Below are 22,435 nucleotides of genomic sequence, written 5' to 3'. Positions count from 1 at the left end.
GCAACAAAGCCCACACGGAGAAAGAAGCACACCAGCCTGTGTGATCATGAAGTGTCTACAGGATCAGGTAACAAGCATCAGAAGACCCCCAAAACAAATAATCATATTGTTGAGAATGAGGGAGGTCAGAGTAGAGACCCCAAACCCATCTGTAGACAATTGGACATCCTCTGACAGTAGAGTCACAAGGAAGGGACAAATCAACCAGAGTGCAGTATAGCACTGATGAAACACACAGTATTCCTCTGGTTCCTTGAGACTTCCTCCCCCCAATATCATGACCCAGCTCTACCTTATAAATCTGGCTATACTGGAGCATGTATACTGGTACAGACAAGGGCTCTTGACACACAGAATCCAGGACAGATAAACCCCTCACGAACAGAAATAGGAGTGGTAATACCAAGAGGTAGGAGTAAGGTAGGGAGAGGAGGGGAAACTGATCCCAATGATTAATGTATAACCTGAAGGACAACAGAAACATGGGTGAAGAGAGACAGCGGACAGTGTGAGATATGAAAATACTAATAAATTATAATTTATCAAGGGTTCACAAGGGTGGAAGGGTGGAGAAAGGAGGGAAAAAAGAGGAGCTGATACCAAGAGCTCAAACAGAAAGAAAATGTTTAGAAAATGATGATGGCAGCATATGTGCAAATGTGCTTGATGCAACCGATGTAAGGATTGTTATAAGAGCTGTAAGAGCCCCCGATAGAATGGTTTTTTAAAATAAATGATCTCGTTTACGCGCATGAGATAGCAGTTACTATAGAGAACACACATCGGTTCTGAGATTCCAGGGCTTGTGTATTGAAAACGTTAAGGTCATATCAGAATAGCATCACGGGGAACTAGAATTATGAAGGGAAATGTTAGCTAAAAGCGTCCATGTTCCCATGAGGCCACTCTTAAGTAAGTTTCATGTTTTAAGCTTGAATATCATTTTTCACTCTAAAGTCTTTTCAGCAATTTCACTCCGCAATATAAATGTGAAGTAGGAACATTACTACTAATTTTATCTGAGGAAGCAATAATGGAACTCTGGTATCTTTAAAAGACTATTGATTTTCAGTGCAATTTCTCATTTCTTTGTGAATCGGACTGGTTTTAAATTTCCCTTTCCTACTCTGGGAAAGAGCAACTTTGGCAAAATTGGGCATTTCTTTGATCTGACAGGAGAGGAACAGAAAAGAACACATGGGCCCCATGCTACAGACCGAAGCAGGATTGTCTGAAGGGTATTTTATGTGACCTTGATATTTCTTCCAGTGATCGTAGATGCTAGATTAGATTTTCCAACAGAAGTATGATTTGGAGGATCTGTGTGGGCGTGGGTGTGAGTACGGTTGGGTGCATGTTTCCTTGATAAACCTCAACCATGGATGCATTTTAAAATCACTCGGGGAGCATTTGCAGAGTACCAGTGCCATGGCCCCACCCCCAGATTTTGAGAGTTGAGAATCGCTGCATTGAGTACATAGGAATTATGCCTTGAACCACTTAATACCACAGGCACATTAAATAGCATCAGTGCGGAGGTAAGTGATTCTCGTGCCAGATTGTATGCAAGCCTTCCTGAGGAGCATGGAACAAAGTACAGGCGCTTCAGAGTGAGGTGTTCTCTGCAGGCAGCATGCTGAAGTCGGGCTTCTGCCCAGCCAGAGAGCAGGAAGCTACAGTCCAGGCCTTTACCTCCCTGTCCTCAAGGCATTATTCAGTCAGCTCTGGACTCCCTCACGTCAGAAACCCTGTCTTCTCTACCTGTGTACCTTGAGCAGTTACCGTGGTGCAAAGAGCAGGTCTCAATAAAGACTTGGAGAGTATATGAAGGCATGAGTGGATCAATAATAACTGGTATTGCACGATTTTAAAACAAGATCCTTTCTCTCATGGTTTTGGAGAGTTTTCAGGGGAAAAGCGCAGATAGAAATCACAGCTTTGTAGGACAGTGTGACTCTGTCCTGGGTAGCTATGTGTCAGACTCAACTTTATGACAATAGGTTTGGTTTCTTTTTATTCAAAACTTATTTCCAGAAATCTTATAATCCCCTTGGTTATAATAAAGACTTTCCAGTTATCTGGACTCCACTAGGATTATTCCTTATTATTTTACTACTGCTTACCAATCACTTGAAAAGATTTCTTCTCTTTTGCCATTGATGGCAGGGAGTAGGATGTGGACAAATAAGGAGGCAATAAATAGTGTTTAGTAATCTTTTTTCCTGGTAAAATGAGTTTCTTGGTGCAAATAAGCATTGTGTGGGACACCATAATGGTAAATAAAGTTTTCTGTAAGTCTGTAAATATCATTGTTGGTAGAACATGGTGATCAACTGAATAATTTTCTAGTGCCAGTGTAACAAAATACCATCAACTAGACAACTTATAAAAAACAGAAATTTGTCCTCTCACAGTTCTGGAGATGAGAGGTCCAGGTCAATGTTTCAGCCTGGTCATGCTTTCTCCAAACTTTCTGGGGATCGAGCATTTCTAGTGTCCGTAGGCTCCGGGTAGTCCCAGGCCTTCCTGGGCTTGTGGATGCATCTTCACACAGCTATCTTTTCTCTCAGGCACTTTGGGCCTCTTTCCCTCTGTTTTTAAAGCTCTCCAGTGTTATAAAATTGAAATCCACACTACTGTAGAATGGCCTCACTAACAGCGAGCATGTTCAAAGACCCTATTTCCAAACAAGATCATATTCGCAGATACCAGGAAGTAGGACTTCAGCATAGCTTTTGGGGGTACCATTCAATCATAGCAGGGAAAGTTTGTCTATTTCAGTGTTGATGAATAATTGCTTCTCCTTGATGGAAGGGATACAAATATTATATCCTCTATTTCTGCTGTCAGTTCTGACTCAATGAGCCCATAGGACAGCCCCTGTAGGTTTCCGGAGAGCTAACAGCCTCCTCTTTCTCCTGGGATGGCTGTGGATTCGAACTGCTGATCTTGTGATTAGTAGCCCAATACATAACCCACTCCACCAACAGGCCCTGGTGACATGGTGGTCTGCTTACTGCAAGGTCAGCAGTTCAGAACCACCAGCTCCATAGGAGGAACACAAAGCTTTCTATTCCCCTGAAGAGTGACCGTCTCAGAAACCCACAGGGGCAACTCTACCTTATCCTGTAGGGCCACTTTGAGTCAGAATCAATTTGATGGCAGTGAGTTTGGCTTAGAGGGCCTTCTAAAGGCATTCTATAATCCCTGCTGTGGAAAAAATTCTCTAGATGTTGACAGACATATGCGTAATTGAATTGCCTATGTTAGTTCCTGGTTTAGTCAAAACATCTTTTAGGAAGCATGGCTGGGACTCCTTGGCATGAGAAATGATTTAGAAGGTTCTCCAACCTTGAAAAGTTTGGAAACCTCTGATTTGAAAGAGCTTTGCTGAGATGAAATATTTTTTCATTCGCTTTAAGAAGCCCTGGCAGCTCCCATTTCCCAGCAGGCAAAAGCAGAGTGATCAATTCTGAACAGAGTCTCTACTGAGAGCATTTTAATCAACCAGAATGAGTGCAGAGCAGCTGGCTTGCCACCAGAAATTCACAGACATGTTTGCACCCGGTTGGAAAACAGTAAACACCAGGTCCATTTGGTGTGTATTAATTTCTTAGTCTAAAATAGATCGTAGAAGCAAACACATTTTTTCTCTCCTTCTCCATTAGACCACAGAAACCTTTCCCCCCTTTGTCCACCCAGAAAGCTAGTTGAAGCCCAGTTTACAATAATCCAGACAGAATTTTAATATTTGATGATATTTCCTATCCAAAACTATAGACAAGGAAAGGATAGATCTGCAGAGAGACTATGAGAGGTAGAAGTCAGTTTAGGGGAATCTAATTTCATATATTTAAACTTTTTCTTCATTTTGAAAATAATTAGAATTATTCATTTCACTTTGAACACTGACTGTAGTATAAAGACTATTCAACAGCAAAGCTTATGCATCTCAATGAAGGTCATTATCATAGAAAATATACAATTAATCCAGGGCTATGGCTGCTGCTTGAGCACTTTTTAAACGCCCCTTTAGGAATAGCCCACTTCATAATGGTGCTGGCGTCTGATATTTTCTAACTTCACAAAGGGAAAGAGGATCGAGATCAGCAGACCAAGCCGAGATGACTGATTCCTGAGACAAAGATCAGAGCCTCTCTCCAAACTCTCTGATGTCGGCACCAACCATTCCTCCCCCAGAACTCTCTGCTGTTCCTCCCAGTTCTCTAATTCAGCAGAATGGCCACGCAGACCTCACAGCCAGTACACACAATTATGAAGTTTATTAGGGAAGCAATACATTCAGAATTAGAAATGACTTAGACTATAGGGCTTCCATCAGGATCGCTTCTCTCTAACCTTAGACCCTTGAGGCTGGTCTCTACCCTCCCCAGACAAGGGTTACACAGATCTTTCAGCTTTGCCAATTATAAGTGCCCAAAGGCACTGACTCCAACCAGCAAGTTTCCTGCCCGAAGGAGCTCAGGTTTTGCTCTGTGGTGCTGTTGCTTAGGGTTTTTTTGTTGTTGTTGTTGTTGTTTTTGGGGGGTTTCCTGGTCTTGCTGCTTTTGATGTCACTGTTTCTCTGCCATTGTTTTTTGCCATCTCTCAATGGCTCAAGGAGGCCTGCTTGCTTAGTGGTTAGTTCTACCCTGTTCTTTTTTTCTTTGTAATTTTTTTATTAATCATTTTATTAGGGGCTCATACAACTTTTATCACAGTCCATGCATACATCAGTTCTGTAAAGCACATTTGTACATTCATTGCCCTCATCATTCTCAAAACATTTGTTCTCCACTTAAGCCCTTGGCATCAGGTCCTCATTTTTCCCCTCCCTCCCCGCTCCCGACTCCCTCATGAGCCCTTGATAGTTTATAAATTATTATTTTGTCATATCTTGCCCTGTCTGATGTCTCCCTTCACCCACTTTTCTGTTGTCCGTCCCCCAGGGAGGAGGTCACATGAAGATCCTTGTAATCGTTTCCCCCTTTCCAACCTACTCTCCCAGTATCGCCCCTCACACCCCTGGTCCTGAAGGTATCATCGCCCTGGATTCCCTTTGCCTCCAGCTCCTATCTGCACCAGTGTACATCCTCTGGTCTAGCCCGACTTGCAAGGTAGAATTTGGATCATGATAGTGGGGGTGGGGGGGGAAGGGGGAAGCATTTAGGAACTAGAGGAAAGTTGTATTTTTCATCGGTGCTACATCGCACCTTGACTGGCTCTTCTCCTCCTCTAGACTCCTCTGCAAGGGGATCTCCAGTGGCCGACAAATGGGCTTTGGGTCTCCACTCTGCACTCCCCACTTCATTCAGTATGGTAAGATTTTTTTGTTCTGATGATGTCTTATACCTGATCCTTGTTCTATAAGGTTGCCATGAGTTGAAATCAGGTCAGTGGCTGTGTATTTGGTTTTGGTGTTTCTCAGAGGCACTGGGTTCCCAGGTCTCCATCTCCTGGATTGAAGAGATTCCTAGTGCAGTGGTCCCACATCCATCGGACACATTTCTCTCCTGCCTTTTCTTTCTTAGTGGTCATGACATCCTCCTTTCCACCTCTGGGATGGCTCATTTTAAGCCCAGAAGAATGACAAAACTGACCAATCTCCTCCTCAGGGTTCCATACATTTTTTTGCATGGTCCCACCCTAACAGTTGCCTATACCTTGACATTATATCAAGTTATCCAATCAATACCCAGGTTGGGCCACAAGCACCTCACATTTATGCGTCCTCCATAGTCATTTGGTGGAAGTTACAAAGCCTGTAGCTTGAAGGGCCACCATCAGCTAATCACTCAACAGAGGCCCTCAGGCCATAAGAATCGTCAGTCTTCTGAGTTGCAACTCACATTTAACAATAAATGGTTTCCCAATTTTTATATATATCACATGTACACATGAATTGACTCCAAATGACTTTTGGCAATTTTATAAATTAAAATCTATCCTTAGAAGATATTTTGCCATCTCCAAGGATTCTCAAAGCACTGTGTCTATGAATGATATTCTAAATGTGATTTTTAATATATTTTGGCCATTATTGGAATAAGAGTTTAGCTATCTAAAGGGACCACTTCAAAACAGGCCGTACTCTTTGGAATATAGAAGTTCTCATATGTTTGTTAAAAAATTAATCATATAACTTTGTAATAGTTACCATTTATCATTTCTCAAAATTGGAGACAAGCTCTTCATTCTTCCCCACCACATGGGCCCTTCAGAAAAACTGTAGAATATTTGAATGCTGATTATTGTTCAACTCAATGGTGATAGCTTATTCCTCACTTGTTTTCTTTCCAATCGTCTTGTGGTTTAGTGCAGTTCCATTACATTTATTTCCAAAGAGTGCTCCATGAAACAACAGCTCCTAAGACAGAGCGGTTTCTGGGATGGAATAAAATTAAAGATGCCTTAGGAGCCCATTCTAGTAGGCCTACACTCAGGGTAGCCTCAGCAAGACTGAATTTTTTCCTCCATAATTCTCTCTTATCCCTGTTCTTCCCATCTCAGTAAGTGATAACTTTGTTTTTCCTATTGCTTCAGCTAAATTCTTGGGAGTCATCTATGACTCCTCCCTCTGCTTTACAACCATAGCCATCAAGTGCATCAAGGTATCCTATTGACATGAATTTAATAATAACAAAATAATGTGCTTTCCCTCATCACTCACCACTATCACTTTGGCTCAATCTAGCACCTTCTCTTTCCTGAATTACTAAACTAAACTCCAAACAGGCTTCCTTACTTTGGCCTTGGTTTCCTTCCATCTACTATCAATGTTACAGCCCCAAGTCATGTCCTTCTTCCGCCAAAGCCCCACCAACAGGTCCCAATCTAACTCAACATCAAAATCCAAGACCTTTATAGCCAAAAATTGCCTATTTTCCTCCTCCCCACAATCCCGTCCATCTTTGTCCCATCTCTCTTACCCCCTTCCCTACCTCCATCATTCTTCTCTTGGTTTGTTCATTATTGGCTGTCTCCCCACTAGGATTTAAGATATGAATTCTTAATGCGCTGAATGATGGCTTGCATAGTAGGCATTTAATAAATATTTATTGAATAAACAAATGTATAAATGTTTCTGAGCAGTGTGGTACCTAAGAAATTTGTTTAGCATTTCATATTAATATCTTATTGAGCCACACCGGGGCCACATGAATGCCAGGTGCAGTACTGACTTACATATACTTCCAGTGTAGTGGGAAAGATGGAAAATAAACAATTAGTTCACTGTAATGTGATGAGTAATGTTAGGTGGAGGATGTGGTGATAGTATAGGACAAGGACATTAATATCAACAGGAAGGCTTGTGATAATGTTACTTCAAAAATATGCTTTGGTAACTTTGCCCATAAAATAAAATTGCCAGTAGTTATTAATTAATAGTATTCACTGATATTTGATGGAGTTAAATAAGACTTACATCCCATGGAAAAAATTTGGGGACTATAACTTTGTTCTTTTCATAAAAACAAGATCAAGAAGGAGATAAATGTTACTAAGCCAACTAATGCCCAGAATGAATACTCGTATTTCATAAGGAGACAGTTCAAATAAATGTTAATAAGGGACTATACTGTTCTCACTTAGGACTGGATGTTTTTGTCACTACGAGAAAAATGATATTTGCTGTTCAGAGGTATGCTTAGCCCGTGGGTCATGCGGGAGGACGTGAGCTGTGGCTGTCACTGGTGCAACCAGGAAGCTGTAGTTTTCTTTTGCTCTTCAGACCCAAACCCATAGCCTTTCCCCCTCTTCCACCCGGCATCCAGCAAATCTGAGTAAAGGAAATATTTCCTTTCCAGAAGTCTGAGGTACTCTGTTTTTCATAAACCGAGGCAAAAACCTTAAAGCTACAATGCTTTCCTAATATAGAAAAGAGAGGGGTTTTCAAAGGGAAGTGATGTAGAAAATAGATAGCAGCGAATGGGTCCTGAAACAGGTCTGCAGGAAGAGAATGTGGACGTGAGGGCGGAAAGACTACGGGGGAGTGGTCATGGAAGAGCTCCCAAAGGCAAAACTTAGAGCTTCGGTCTTCCTCAGCACCATTCCAGAGGGAATAAGCTGTTGGATGAAGACCTACTCCTGGTCCTCATATGTTATACTGTCGATGTCCTAGTAGGTCTTCTAGTTTGACAATAGTATCCAAATTCTTGCTATTTTAAAAACTTCCACTGGTAAGGAAGTTAAAGATAGCCCAATCAGGATTTGCAAAGGAAGAATGGAAACAGGAAGGAAGCAGGCTAAGAGAAGTTGCATGGTGGGAATTACAATGGATGAACAGAATGAGCAGAAACACTTGTGCATTTGGACTCTCAAATTGCCATTGGCTGAGACTATTTATCTTCCCATTTATTTCAAGGGTACTCAACTGCACATCATGGTTCATGTTTTTAAAATATAATTCTAACATGTTAATCTCAGAGTTGCCCTTTGTTGATTCTGTCATCATTTTGTTTTTTTCTCTGAAAACATAGTTTCTTGATTCTTTCCATATTAAATATTATATTAAAATGTTATTATTTTTAATATTATGCCATAATACACTGAGATTTATTAAAATGTTAAATATGGTCAAGAATCAATGGCATTGAAAGAAGATACCCAAGCTTTAATGAAAAACAAGGTTCTAGGAATTGATGGAATATCACTTAAAATGTTTCAAAACAACTGATATAATGATGGAAACACCAATCAATACTAAGAAAATTACAAGATAGCTAACTGGCCAACTGACTGGAAGATATCAATATCTGTGCCCATTCCAAGAAAGATAACCCAAAATAATGTGGAAAATATAAAAAATATCATTAATGCCACGCATAAATAATATGCTGCTGAAGAAAATTTTTTTTAAGTTGCAGCAATACATGGACAGGGAGCTGCCAGAATTTCAGGCTGGATTCAGAAGAGGCCATGGAATGAGGGATGTCATGACCGATGTCAGATGAATCTTGGCTGGGAGCAGAGAATACCAGAAAGATGTTTATTTGTATTTTATTGGCTCTGCCACGGCATTTGACTGTGTGGATCATAGCAACCCATTAATAACATTGTGAAGAATGGGAATTCTAGAATACTTCCTGGTGCTCGTGCAGAACCTGTCTTTGCATAGGCTAAGAGGCTGTTGTTTAAACTGAGCAAGGGGATATTGAATGCTTTAAAATCTGCCAAGGTGTGCATCCAGGTTGTGCCCTTTCACTATGCATATTAAGTCTATATGGTGCGTAAATGAAAGGCTTGTAAACAACCTGTGATATGCAAATAATACAACCTTGCTTGTTGGAAGCAGAACTTGCTGATGAAGATCAAGGATTGAAGCCTTCATTATGGATTGCAACTCAATGTAAAGAAAAGACAAAGCCTCCCAATTGAACCATTACATAATGTTATGACAAACAGAGTAAAGATCGAAATTGTCAAGGAATTCATTTTACTTGGATCCACAATCAACACTCCTGGAAGCAGCAGTCAAGACATCAAATGATCATTGCATTGGGCAAATCTGCTGCACAAAACCTCTTACCGTGTTGGTCACTTGCCAGACAAAGGTAGGCCTGATCCAAACATCATCATTTTTAATCTCCTTTGATGCAGGTGAAAGCTGGGCAGTGAATAAGGACGATTACAAGAAAAACTGATGCCCTTGGACCATGGTGCTGCAGAAGAATAGTGAAAGTACCAGGGGGGCTTAGGAAACAAATAGATCTGCCTCCTAAACACTTTCAGCAAGAGTGTCCCTCGACGTGAGATGGTAAGACTTCATCTCACCTAATCTGGACATGATATCAGAAGAGACCAAGCCCTGGAAATGGACATCATGTTGGTAGACTTGAGGGTCAGGAAAAGAGAGAGGAAGCCCCTAAATCAGATGGATCACCACCGTGACTGCCACAATGGGTTCCAAAGCAGTGCCACGTGGAGGGTGGCACAGGACAGTCCTGTTGTGGACCTGTGCCACTGCCAGTGGGAGCGTCCCCCATGGCTCTGAACAGCAGCAGCCTCTCGGTGTTATGCTGTGGAGTATCACTTTCTGTTTGCTTTTCTTCGAAAAATTGTCATCTTTTCCTGACTCTGCATCTTGAATAACTTTATGTTATATTGTGTTTTGAAGGCTAGTCCATGAGACACACTGGGTCCTAATAAAATCCTCTGAAGATTATGGTTTTTTTCCAAAGCAGATAATTGACCCCATTTCTTTCTAATAATAAAGTCTATTTTGCCTGTTTCTTGGTTTGTTTTGTTTTGTTTTGTTTTGTTTCAGTTGCCAATGGTGATTCCAATACCCATTCCGTTGTCAAAGTCGTTGCCGTGCTGTTTCAGTCTTCCTGATGGTAGACTGAACAATTAGTCATGGTCAGATTTTTATATGGTGCTTTGTATCGTGAAGTAGCTGCCATTTTACTTTGTGTCTGGTCTGCATGTGCCCAGCCTGAGAGTGAGCCCGGCCCTTATGCTTGTTCGTGTGCAAAATGAAGAGCTTCTCAATCTCCAGTCTTCCTTCTCTGATATTTCTGTCACACTTTGGTTCATAGTGGTCCCTCTCTTGCTCCCTTTGGACAAACAAGGTATGGGTTTTTCCTGCAGGTTTTGTGTATTTTCACGCAGTGGTGCTAAATTCAGAATGGAGAGAGAGAAAAGAAAAATCTATGGGCTTTCACATATTCTTTAGACAACCCAAATAAAATCCACTGTCATTGGGTCAATTACGGCCCACAACAAGCCTACCCAGGACTCCGGAGGAAATAGCTCTTTATGGGAACAGACAGCCGCAACTTTCTCCCGCGGAGTGGCTGCTGGGTTTGGAAAGCTGGCCTTGTGGTTCGCAGGCCATTGTTTGATTAACAGCACTGCCAGGGCTCTTCTTTGGACACCAGGAGTCCTTTCCCCACGTTCTTTAACTAGAAAGAACTTTCTTCTCTTGCAGCTTTAGATGGTGGTGGCAGCGTGGCTGAGACTGGCCTTGGGGCAGGACTGGAAGAGAAAAAATTATGGCGATTTCCCACCACACTGTCTGCCAAGCAGGAGTCTTATCTCCTGATCCTCTGGCTAGCCAGAGATGTTTCCCCCAGGGTTTTCCTATCAGCCAGGTTGTAGGTGTCAAGAGTCAAAGGAAAGGGTGAAATCCTGTAAAGGGCTACAGTCTTGGAAACTCACAGCGGCAGTACTACCCTATCTGATAGGGGTGCCATGAGTCGGAATTCACTCAATGGCAATGAGGATTTTTATTTGTTTGTTTGTTGTTTACAGGTTGTTACTAAGGTCTTACTCCAGTCTCTAACTCTCATATGATGGCTTGCTTTTCAGATACTGTTCAAGAACTTGTTTTTGTATTCTTGGTAGAATTTGAGTTTTAATCCAGAGAGAGACAGGTTGTAGTCTACACCCTCCCTCCCAGCTAGTACAGAATTTCAGTAATAAACACTTCTTATCCAATCAACATACAGCAATTTCTTTACCTTATAAAAACAACGAAGATATAATAATGACTTAAACACTAGTTTTCCACAGAGATGGATGTAAGCAAGCCATTAGACTAAGTAGGTAAGTAGTTTCCAAATTCTAAGTCAACATTATTAAATTGCTTCCCTTGGTTTATTTTATGAGCGCACACATTTTGCTTTGTTTTGCAATAATTCATGGCCTGCGTCCTTTTAAGTGTATAAAACTATTGATACATTTCTGCTCAAATAAATTAATCTCTCATTTCTATGGACATTTTGGCAGCAATAAGAAATTTTCTTGACAAAGCAAATTGAGAAGGGGGTGTAGAGGAAGCATTTAATACACATCGAGATGAATACTGGCATCTCCAAAGGTGTCTTTACAAGAAAAAGGCCTCAATGTGCTGTTAGATGGAGGAAAAGATATTTAGAGATTACTTATTTCCACAGTTGGAGTAATAAAACTCAAATCAAGAGAAGTGAAGTGTTTTTTTCCAAGGTCACCCTTCTGTCTATTGCTCACATTTTAAATTTTAGCATAACACTTAGTTGGGTTGTGAATCTTTTATAATGTTGAGCCGCTGGTAGAATGAAAAGAAACATCAATGGAAAGCAGAAGGAATTGGAGAGACAAGATTAGGAATGAGATGAGGGAGAAAATAAAATGTTACATCCTGAGAAGAGGAAAAGAAATAGAAAAGATCTTCATGGCAGCATTATCTTCAGTTCCACGGCCAATTTTATTGAGAAAAAAATGTGTGAGTGAGTGAGTGAGAGAGAGAGAGAGAGAGAGAGAGAGAGAGAGAGAGAGAGAGAGAGAGAGATATTCAGGAGAAAAATCATATAAAATGACAATCCATTTGCAGCTGTACTTTTTTTTTCTAGTTTTTTTTGCAGCACAGTATTTTATTTTATTTTTGCAGTGAATTATTTTATTTTTATTTTTTAAACATTTTATTAGGGGCTCATACAACTCTTATCACCATCCATACATATACATACATCAATTGTATAAAGCACATCCATACATTCTTTGCCCTAATCACTCTCAAAGCATTTGCTCTCCACTTAAGCCCTCTGCATCAGGTCCTCTTTTTTTTCCCCCCTCCCTCCCTGCTGTACTTATTTAAAACCTAGTTGCCGGTTGAAGAATATTTTCTTTCTCTGCCAAGCAGAACTCCAAGTGTTGGACCTCTGTCTACATCACTGTGAATTTTTAACTAGACCTTATTCTTGGTTAGCTTTCACTTTGGAACGTGATCTTGCTATACGTAGTGGATGATGTTGTAGCTACACTACTAGGCACTTTGTCACCCATCCCTGTGCAGCCATAGCACACAGCACAAAATCCTCTTAACAAAGGCAGGTGTGTTAGTCCAGGTAGACTAGAGAAACAACTACAGGGACACTCATGTGTGTGCAAGAGAGAGTAACCCCTCAGGGCCTATAATGAGAGTAGTGCTGCCAGGAGTGTAAGGGGAAGGTGGGGTAGAAAGGGGAACCGATCATAAGGATCCACATATAACCCCCTCCCTGGGGGACAGACAGCAGAAAAGTGGGTGAAGGAAGATGTCAGACAGTATAAGACATGAGAAAATAATAATAATTTATAAATGATCAAGGATTATAATTATTTATAAATTATCAAGGGGCATGGAAGGAGGGGGGAAATGAGGTGCTGATACTAAAGGCTCAAGTAAAAAGAAAATGTTTTGAGAATGATGATGGCAAGAAATGTACAAATGCGTTTGACACAATGGATGTATGTATGGATTGTGATAAGAGTTGTATGAGCCCTCAATAAAATGATTTTTAAAAGAAAGAAAACATCCCAGGCCAGTTCACATCAAGTCCTTAAGTCCAATATTAGGCCATATGTTTGATACCAGTCTATAAATTCCTCTTTCGACTCACATAACACATGCAATGATGCCGAATGAAGGAAAACCACAGGACGGCGGACGAAAATCCTGCGGGTCCAATAGCGGTGGACACTTCTCTGGGGTTCTGGCAGTCGTCGGCATGGCTGCGTGTGGCTTGTCGACAGAATGTGAAGCAGAGAGAGTGTGCATGTCCCATCTCTAGGGAGGAAGACTGGAGCTCCCAGAATCCTCAGGAGAAAGCCACACCCACACAGAGGCTTCATTGGCTATGACCTGATTGACCTCACCCCTTCACTCAAGTTGACAGGAGATTACGTAACTGCCATAGCAGGCTTTCTAATTTGAATCTTTCTTTATTCCAGAACCCTTAACAAGAGAATGAAGTAATTTAGTGTACTCTGTGAAGAGGTTATTGATCAAAATACAATGTTTCTATCCCCAAATACTTGAATTTTAACAAGAGACTTTAGATGACATATGACTCTCTAAGAATAAATGCTGAATGTTGGGGATTTATTCAGTTTGGATACAGGTTCGGGTGCAATTACAAAAAAAGGTCAAAGAAGCAAAAGCTTAAACAGATACAAGTTCGATTATTTTTTCACGTAACTGACTGAGGCAGTAACCCAGGTGGACAGACTTTCTGTATTATGACTGTGCCATGACCTGGCTGCCCCGACTCCAGGTATCATGTCTGCATCCCACCTTGTGGAAGAAGAGAAGATCCCACCTCTCTTCTTTAAAGAAATATCCCAAAAGTGGTATGCACCATTTGCATTCATATTCATTAGCTAGACTCTAGTCATAAAGGTTTTAAGAGAAGCTTCCAAAGCAACCCCATTTCTATTGAGTAAATTCCAACTCAGAATAACACTATCAGAAGCAGTAGAATTTGCTTCCTAGAGTTTCCAAGACTGTAAATTTTCTTGGGGCCGATTGCCTCATCTTTCACCCATGAAAAGTGACTAATGGGCTTATACCACCAATCCTGTAGTTAGCAGCCCAACACCTAACCGACTGCACTACCAGGGATCCAAGAGGGTGTGTGTGTGTGTGTGTGTGTGTGTGTGTGTGTGTGTGTGTGTGTGTGTGTGTGTGTGTGTGATCATCCAGCTGATACTAACTCATAGTGGCTCCTTATACAACAGGAAAGAAAAACAATGCCCAGTCTCCACAATTCTCAAAATTGGTGTTTTTGAGCTCATTGTTGCAGCCACTATGCCAGTTCATCTCCTAGAGGATCTTCCTCTTTGTCATTGACCCTCTACTTTATGAAGCACGTTGTCCATTTCCAAGGGACTGGTTTCTCCTCATAACAGGTCCAAAGGACATGCGACAAAGCCTCACCATCCTCACTTTTTTTTTTTTTTTTACCATCCTCACTTTTAAGGAAATTTCTAGGTGTACTTCTTCCAAGACAGACTTTTCAAGTTTTCAGGCAGTCCATGATACTTTCTATATTCTTTACCAGTGCCATAATTGCATCAATGCATCAGTCCTTCCTTGGTCTTCCTTATTACTTGTCTAGCTTTTATATGCATGTGAGGTGACTTGGGTCAGTGGCTTGGGTCAGGCACACCTTAGTCCTCAAAAGTAAGCAACATATTTGTTCTAGAAAATGTTAGATAGGTTTTGTGCCACACATTTGCTCAATATAATGTCTCCATTTGATTTATTGACTGTCAGTTCCACGAGTATTGATTGTGCATCCAAGTAATATGAAATCCTTAAGAACTTCAATCTTTTCCCCAATTGTCATGATATTGTCTATTGGTCCAGTTGTGAGAATTGCAGGTTTTTTTTTTACAGTGACTTGTAAAGTAAATAGTAATATAAAGTATCTTTAAAATTTCTTAGCATAAACTAGTGCCTGTTTCCAATACTTTATCAGCTTGTTGAAAATTTCACCTGGCATTTTGTCCGTTTCTGGAGCTTTATTTTTGCCTGTGCCTTTAGCGCAGCCTGGACTTTTTCCGATAAAATCGTTCATGACTATAGTCTACCTCCTCAAGTGGCTGTTAGACAGCCAGTTCTTTTTGGTGCTGTGACTGCTGTGTATTCTTTCATTCACCTTTAATGCTTTCGACATTGTTTGCTCACAGACTCCTTCAGTATGGTCGCTTGAGGCTTGCTTTTTGCCTTCAGTTCTTTTAGCTAAAGTATGCTGACCATGTTCCTCCCTTTTAGTTTTTTAAACAGGTCTTGGCGTATTCCATCGGAATGCTTCACTGTGTCCTCTTCAGCTTCCCTTTGAGTGTCTTCTTGGTTTGTTGCTTATTGTTCTTTAACCATTATATAGTTCCCATTATTGTCTCTCATTGCTGTGATATTTCTTGAAGTCTACTATTTCAGAGATTAATTTCCATTTTCTTTTGATGTTTCCTGTATCATTTAATATCTGGCTCATAGAATCCTCCAGTATTTAAACTTGAGCTTGTGCTTTTCCCTCAGTTTTGTAGTTTCATAAATGCTGGGGATGTGCTTCTTCCCTTTTGCTTTTCTAACTCCATTTTTTTTTACATTTTATCACAATACTTTGTCATCTTTAGCCACCCTTCAAGATTTTCTCTCAGCTTTTTCTTTTATAACTTTAAATTTTGAATTGAGTGGAGGTTTACAGAGCAGATCATCCACGTTACATTCAACAATTCATGCACATTTTGTATCAACTCATCCATTACAATCCCGTCAATCCCATCACTTATCCCAATTTCTACTTGTGTTACCTGTTTCCATTCCTCTTTCTTTCTTAAACCTCTGAAATCTGTCCTTGCGTAAATGCTGCTCTTTTGTTATTAAATGGTTGATTATGCTAAAAACAGGGCTGAGTTTAGTTCCAGACCTGAAGAGCGACTAAAAGTCATAGCCTTGGGCTTTTCACCAGTCTCTATCTAACCATTAAGCATGGTGTCTTTTATGATTTTGAGTTTTGTTAGGCAATTTTATCCTTCTCTACCCAGAACCTCCTAATGTGATCCTTTTCTGAGTAATTGGTTGCGGTAATTGGGCACCATCTAGTTATTCTGCCCTCAGGATTGTGGTAACTGATGTTTTCATGGACCACTAGTACATTAAAATCATTGTTTCCGTGAAGTTGTTTTTTGTTTTGTTTTTCATTGCTCTCCCTCCACTAAAGTTAGTGATGAAAAAAATTGAAGGATTCTAGCAACTTTTTCGGTTTAAAATTGAGCAAATATACAATCAAGATGCATTGATAATTATTGTCCATTGGAATGCCAACGTTTGAAACAAAGAGGAAGGATGGGTAGATGAGAAGGATGGCCTGGGTGATAGAATCCAAGATTCAGAATGATGGAATGCCAATGGAAATTGATGAAGTACTGGACGAATTCACTTGTCTGTGCCAAGAAATTTGGAAGCGAGCTTTCAGGCCAACTGACTGGAAGAGAGCCATAATTATGTCTATTCCAAGAAAGGTGATCCAACAGAATGTGGAAATTATCAAATAGTGTTACTATCACATGTGTCAACTTCTAATTTCCTTGAGTCATCCGTCATTCATTTCATTGTCCAATTATTAATGGATTTGTAGCTATGTCATCTCATTTTGAGTGTGCCACCTCAGCACAGGAAGGTCCCGGAAGCTGGTTGATTCTACTTTGAGGAGGTCAGGGGGAGGAGGGGTTGTTTGTTTGTTTGTTTGTTTTAAATCATTTTATTGGGGCTCTTACAGCTTTTATCACAATCCATACATACATCCATTTTGTCAGTCACATTTGTACATATGTTGCCATCATTTTCTCTTGTTTTCAATCATTTTATTAGGGGCTCATACAGCTCTTATCACAATACATACATACATCAATTGTGTAAAGCACATTTGTGCATTCATTGCCCTCATCATTCTCAAAACATTTCCTCTCCACTTAAGCCCTTGGCATCAGCTCCTCATTTGTCCCTCTCCCTCCCCTCTCCCCCTCCCTCAGAAACCCTTGATAATTTATAAATTATTATTTGGTCATATCTTACACTGTCTAATGTCTCCCTTCACCCACTTTTCTCTTGTCCATGCCCCAGGGAGGAGGTTATATGTAGAACCTTGTAGTTGGTTCCTCCCTTTTCACCCCACCTTCCCTTCACTCTCTCCAGTGGTCCTGAAGGGATCATCTGTCTGTCCTGGATTCCCTGTTTTCAGTTCCTAGCTGTACCAATGTACATCCTCTGGTCTAGTCAGATTTGTAAGGTAGAATTGGGATCATGATAGTGGGAGGGGGGAAGCATTTAGGAACTAGAAGAAAGTTGTATGTTTCATCGTTGCTACACTGCCCACTGACTGGCTCGTCTGCTCCCCGCGACCCTTCCGTAAGTGGATATCCAATTGCCTACAGATGGGCTTTGGGTCTCCCCTCTGCACTCATACTCATTCACAATGATATGATTTTTGTTCTGATGATATGCCTGATACCTGATCCCTTTGACACCTCGTGGTCACACAGGCTGGTGTGCTTCTTTCCTGTGGAGGAGGTCATTCTTTCCAGTCATCTTTTCAGTGCTTTCCAAGCTGAAGGGCTTATCTTTCAACACTACCTGAGACAATGTTCTGTTGCTATCCGTAGTGTTTCACTGCCCTCGCCCACCCCGCCCCCTGAAGTAGGTTGCAGGTGCACCTACATGGGTAAACCTGGTGGTTTTTGAAATACTGGTAGCGTAGAGTCTCACATCATAGCAACACACAAGCCTCCACCTATATGACACACTGACAAGCAAGTGCTGGCAGCTATCAATGGTATTTACCAATTCATGCAGTGAATATTAACACTGAATAGTTATCTAACTAAAATCAACGTACAGTTACATTGGGGAGCGCAGAATGGTAAGTGTAGCTATCTGATGAAGTTAGGGAAATGCACGATCCACTTTTCCCCAATCGAGAGTCAATACATACTATCCAATGCTGACAAACCAAGAGCTAGCAATAGACACCTGTGTAATTAGAAATGTGGCAGTAAATATAAAAACCATCAGTTGGATGTGATTTCCTTTGGGGAGTGGGATAAGAAGAATGGTGGCCAAGTCAGTGCTGCTTTTTCAGAAACATTTCTTTTTTTAACATTTTATTAGGGGCTCATACAACTCTTCTCACAATCCATACATATACATACATCAATTGTATAAAGCACATCTGTACATTCTTTGTCCTCATCCTTTTCAAAGCATTTGCTCTCCACTTAAGCCCTTTGCATCAGAAATATTTCTTATGAAATCAATTGACTATTTTAAACTGAACACATCTATGTGGTACTGTTATCTGTCAGTGAGTCAGCCCTCAACTCATGCCAACCACTTGTACTACAAAATGAAAGTGGTGGTTTTCACCAGCCCCATGAATGGTTAAGATCATTGTGATTATAGGATTTTCATCGGATGACTTTCTGGAAGTCATACAGGGCTTTCTTTATCGTCTGTCTTAGTCTGGACTGCTGATCTCAGGTTCCCAATCTCCAGAATTGTGAAAGACAACACAGTGCTGTTGGTTGAGACTGGCCCTACCCCATATATCCATATCAACAATTATCTCACCAAACAATTTTCTATGGAAAACTTGGCTACATTTTGGTAGGAGGATCTGAACAGAAATAGTGACTTTGCATGGATGAACTTTTAAATGCTATCAATGGTAGGAAATTCATTCTAAAATCCAAAAATAAAATATTAGATAATGAACAATTATAGAATTGATGTTTTTATTCCAAGGATTTCCCAGAATATTGCAGGTTCAAAATGATGGTTGTTCTATAAAATTATAGATGCAAGGATGATTTTTTTTTAAAAAAAGAAGAGGTTCGTTTTCAGTGGATAACTGAACAGATGTGCAACAGAGAAGCAAATAAAACAGACCCTGAATCTCTGAAAAGAGAAAACAGGGAGAACAGCTTCTGGATGTCTCTGTCCCTTGAGACTGGCTTGCACGAGCTTCTTTATATTCTCAGGCATCCTTCCAATCAATCCTTAATTATACTCATGCTTTCCAAGTGGGTTTCTGTTTCTTATAACCAAATACACCCTGAGGTCACGTCCTAATAGAGACGACATTCATATGCTACATGCAACACAAATACAATTTAAAGTACAAACACTGTTATTTTAAATTGACCGACACTGTATTGATTTGCAACTTCAGTGTAGTTTTTTCATTGATGCTTAAATGTAACACAAGCGATTCATGAATACATTGTCATTGTAAAAATGACTAAATTATATCAAAATGACAGAAAAGTTGTGAACGTGCAAATATCTTCACTTCTCCCCCCACAGGTTAACTAATCTCAGTGCTTTCCTGAAAGAGGATCACTAATAACTGCCTTTCTGATCTTTTGTATGGTTCTACATTTGTGACTGTTACACACACACACACACACACACACACACTTGTTTTTAGTACAAGCAAGGTAATAGTAAATTTACTGAATTGAGAACCCCCAAATACAGCTAGGTACCTATAGACACCTGATCTTTAATAAAGGACTTAAATACATTAAATGGAAAGGAGATAGCCTTTTCAATAAATGGTGCTGGAAAAATTGAACCTCAACCTGCAAAAGAATTGAACAAGGACCATACCACACGCCATGTACCAAAATAAATTCAAGATGAATTAAAGACGTAAATGTAAACCCTACAACCATAAAGACCATCAATGAAAAAATAGGGGCAAACGTTATGTCCCCAACACAAGTCATATATAAACTACTGGACATAGTGAGAAATATACCATAGAAGACAAAATGAAGGACTGAGCTCTTCTATAACCAAATCTATGCACGTCAAAACATTTCATCAGAGTCTAAAAAGAACCCAAATATTGGGGGAAATATTTAACACTGATATATCAGATAAAAGACTAATTTTTAAAATATATAGAAATCTCACCACCTCGCTGCCATCAAGTTGATGCTGACTCATAGTGACCCTATAAAACAGTGCGGCATTGCTCCTGTGAGTTTCTGAGACTACAACTCTTTAAGGGAGTAGAAAATCCTGCCTTTCTCCTGAGGAGCAGCTGATGGTTTCAAACTGTTGACCTTGTAGTTAGCAGCCCAATGCATAACCACAATGCTACCAGGGTTCATGTAGAAAATTACAATAACTTCATAAGAAAAGCTCAAATAACTCAATCAAAATATGGTCACAAGGCATGAATAGACAATTACTAAAGATGACATCAGGGGAACCAACAATCATATCAAGAAATATCCACGTTCATTCACAATAAGAGAAATACAAATTAAAACAACAATGAGGTACCACTTCACACTGACACTCTTAGCATGATTCAAAAATCTTCAATAAAGGAGGGTGGGAACAGAAAAGAAAAAAAGGACAAAAAGAGCCACTTCTGTGGGGAGTTTAATGGGACACTGTTATTGGTTGGATTTGATGAGATGGGCTAAACAAGTATATAGAATGTTTTCCTTTGTAACTGTTACAGTCCACAAACAAAAAGGGAAAAAATAACATATATAAATAAAGGTAAAATGTTTCAAGGAGAGAGTGAAGGGTCACAGGCTTAAGAACCCTCTAGATTCCTGACTCATCAGATCTAAACATGGGTCTGAGGGTCTGTAAATGGAGGGAAAGTAAAACTGAAATGGCCTTGGCTTCTTTTATGATGTATACATTCATTTCTAACAAAAATAATTGGTAAATTTACTTTTCTGAAACTTGCATCTTAAATTATTAAATGTTTTGATTATTGACAAGACTTGCCTTGGTTGAACATTTAAGTGTACTTCACTTTTACAGCCCTAGAGCATCTACATATTGATAATTACACCCTTAGTTGTTCCTGTAATTCTTAAACCCATAACTATTGTGCTTTCCTTATTTATAGTCATTAAGGTTGCTTCTAATCTTGTATTATTTGACACTTTGTTTCAATGATGTGTGAATCTGGATGATAGATGATGAGAAATGGAATTTCTGAGTCAAGTTTCGTAAATATTCCCAAATTACCTTCCAAAGAAGGTGTTAGATAGCCTGAACTAGGGCCAGGGGGTTATCCCTCTTGTGCTTGCTAAGGCCCCCATAGAGGAGGGGCCTTAGCAAGAAATCAAGCAATCATTAGACACCTATGAAGACCTCCAAACAGAGCATGCTCATACTCAAGCCCCAGAGCCAGGTGGGAGGTATACCTGGATGGGCCAAACTAGTCCCAGGCTCATGACATCACCCAGGTGGGCCTAACTCAGTCAATGGGGTGCCATCAACCACACCTTCCCCCAGCTGGCAAGGCCATTGGGGGCGGGGTGGGGGGAAAGCTAGAATAAAGGCAGGGAGCATGCTCTGGAACACTCTCTGACCCTGCTCCTGGTCAGAGACATGATGCAGGATGCACATGCGCCCCTCCGGGCCTCCTGGGGGCTCACAGCCTCTTGGCTCACATGCTCTCAGCCTCTGTGTTTGCTGGGCTTCTGACCTCCCCAGTCCCTGCAAGATCCGCATGTGTGGATGCTCTTTTCCACGTGCTTGTTTGGGCCCAATTGTGAACCCCTTTGAGACTGTAAAACCTAAAACTTGTCCTGTCCTTCATAAAACCCCACTTGGATTACAAAACGGGCTTCAGCGTGAATTCTTTCATCGTGCGAAGCCAAGAACCGAGGTGTTACCAACTCCAGACACCTAACAAAGGTACCGGTTGATCCTCAACCGCAGTGTGTAGCAGAGTTCCTTTCTCCTGTGTTCTAAACAACAGCAGATAAACAATATCAATCATTGAAAGTTTTACCAACCTGATGGGTGAAAAGGGTTTTTATTCTTTTTATTCATAGAGAAGGCTAAGCTTACCCAAATGAGAACAAAGGTGTCTGTGGGTATAAATGTATGCTCAAACGCCACCATCTGGAAGCAAAGCATTCTACAGCTAGAAGGAACCTTTAGTGAGCATATTCATGCGGCCCATTTTACAGATAAGAGGACTGAGGCTTAGAGCAGTTGATTGATTTATGGCCCCCCAGAAAATTTAAGACAGAGCTGGAACCCAGCTACTTACCCCGGGCGTTTTCCGTGGTGGCCCACTATCCTTCAAACGATTAAAAACAGAAGAAAGCTGCAGAGTTGGCGCTCCATGGGCAGCGCTTCCCAAAA

This window comes from Tenrec ecaudatus, chromosome 2, assembly GCF_050624435.1.
Source record: "Tenrec ecaudatus isolate mTenEca1 chromosome 2, mTenEca1.hap1, whole genome shotgun sequence".
Lineage (NCBI taxonomy): Eukaryota > Metazoa > Chordata > Mammalia > Afrosoricida > Tenrecidae > Tenrec > Tenrec ecaudatus.
This window is presented reverse-complemented; position numbering follows the sequence as displayed.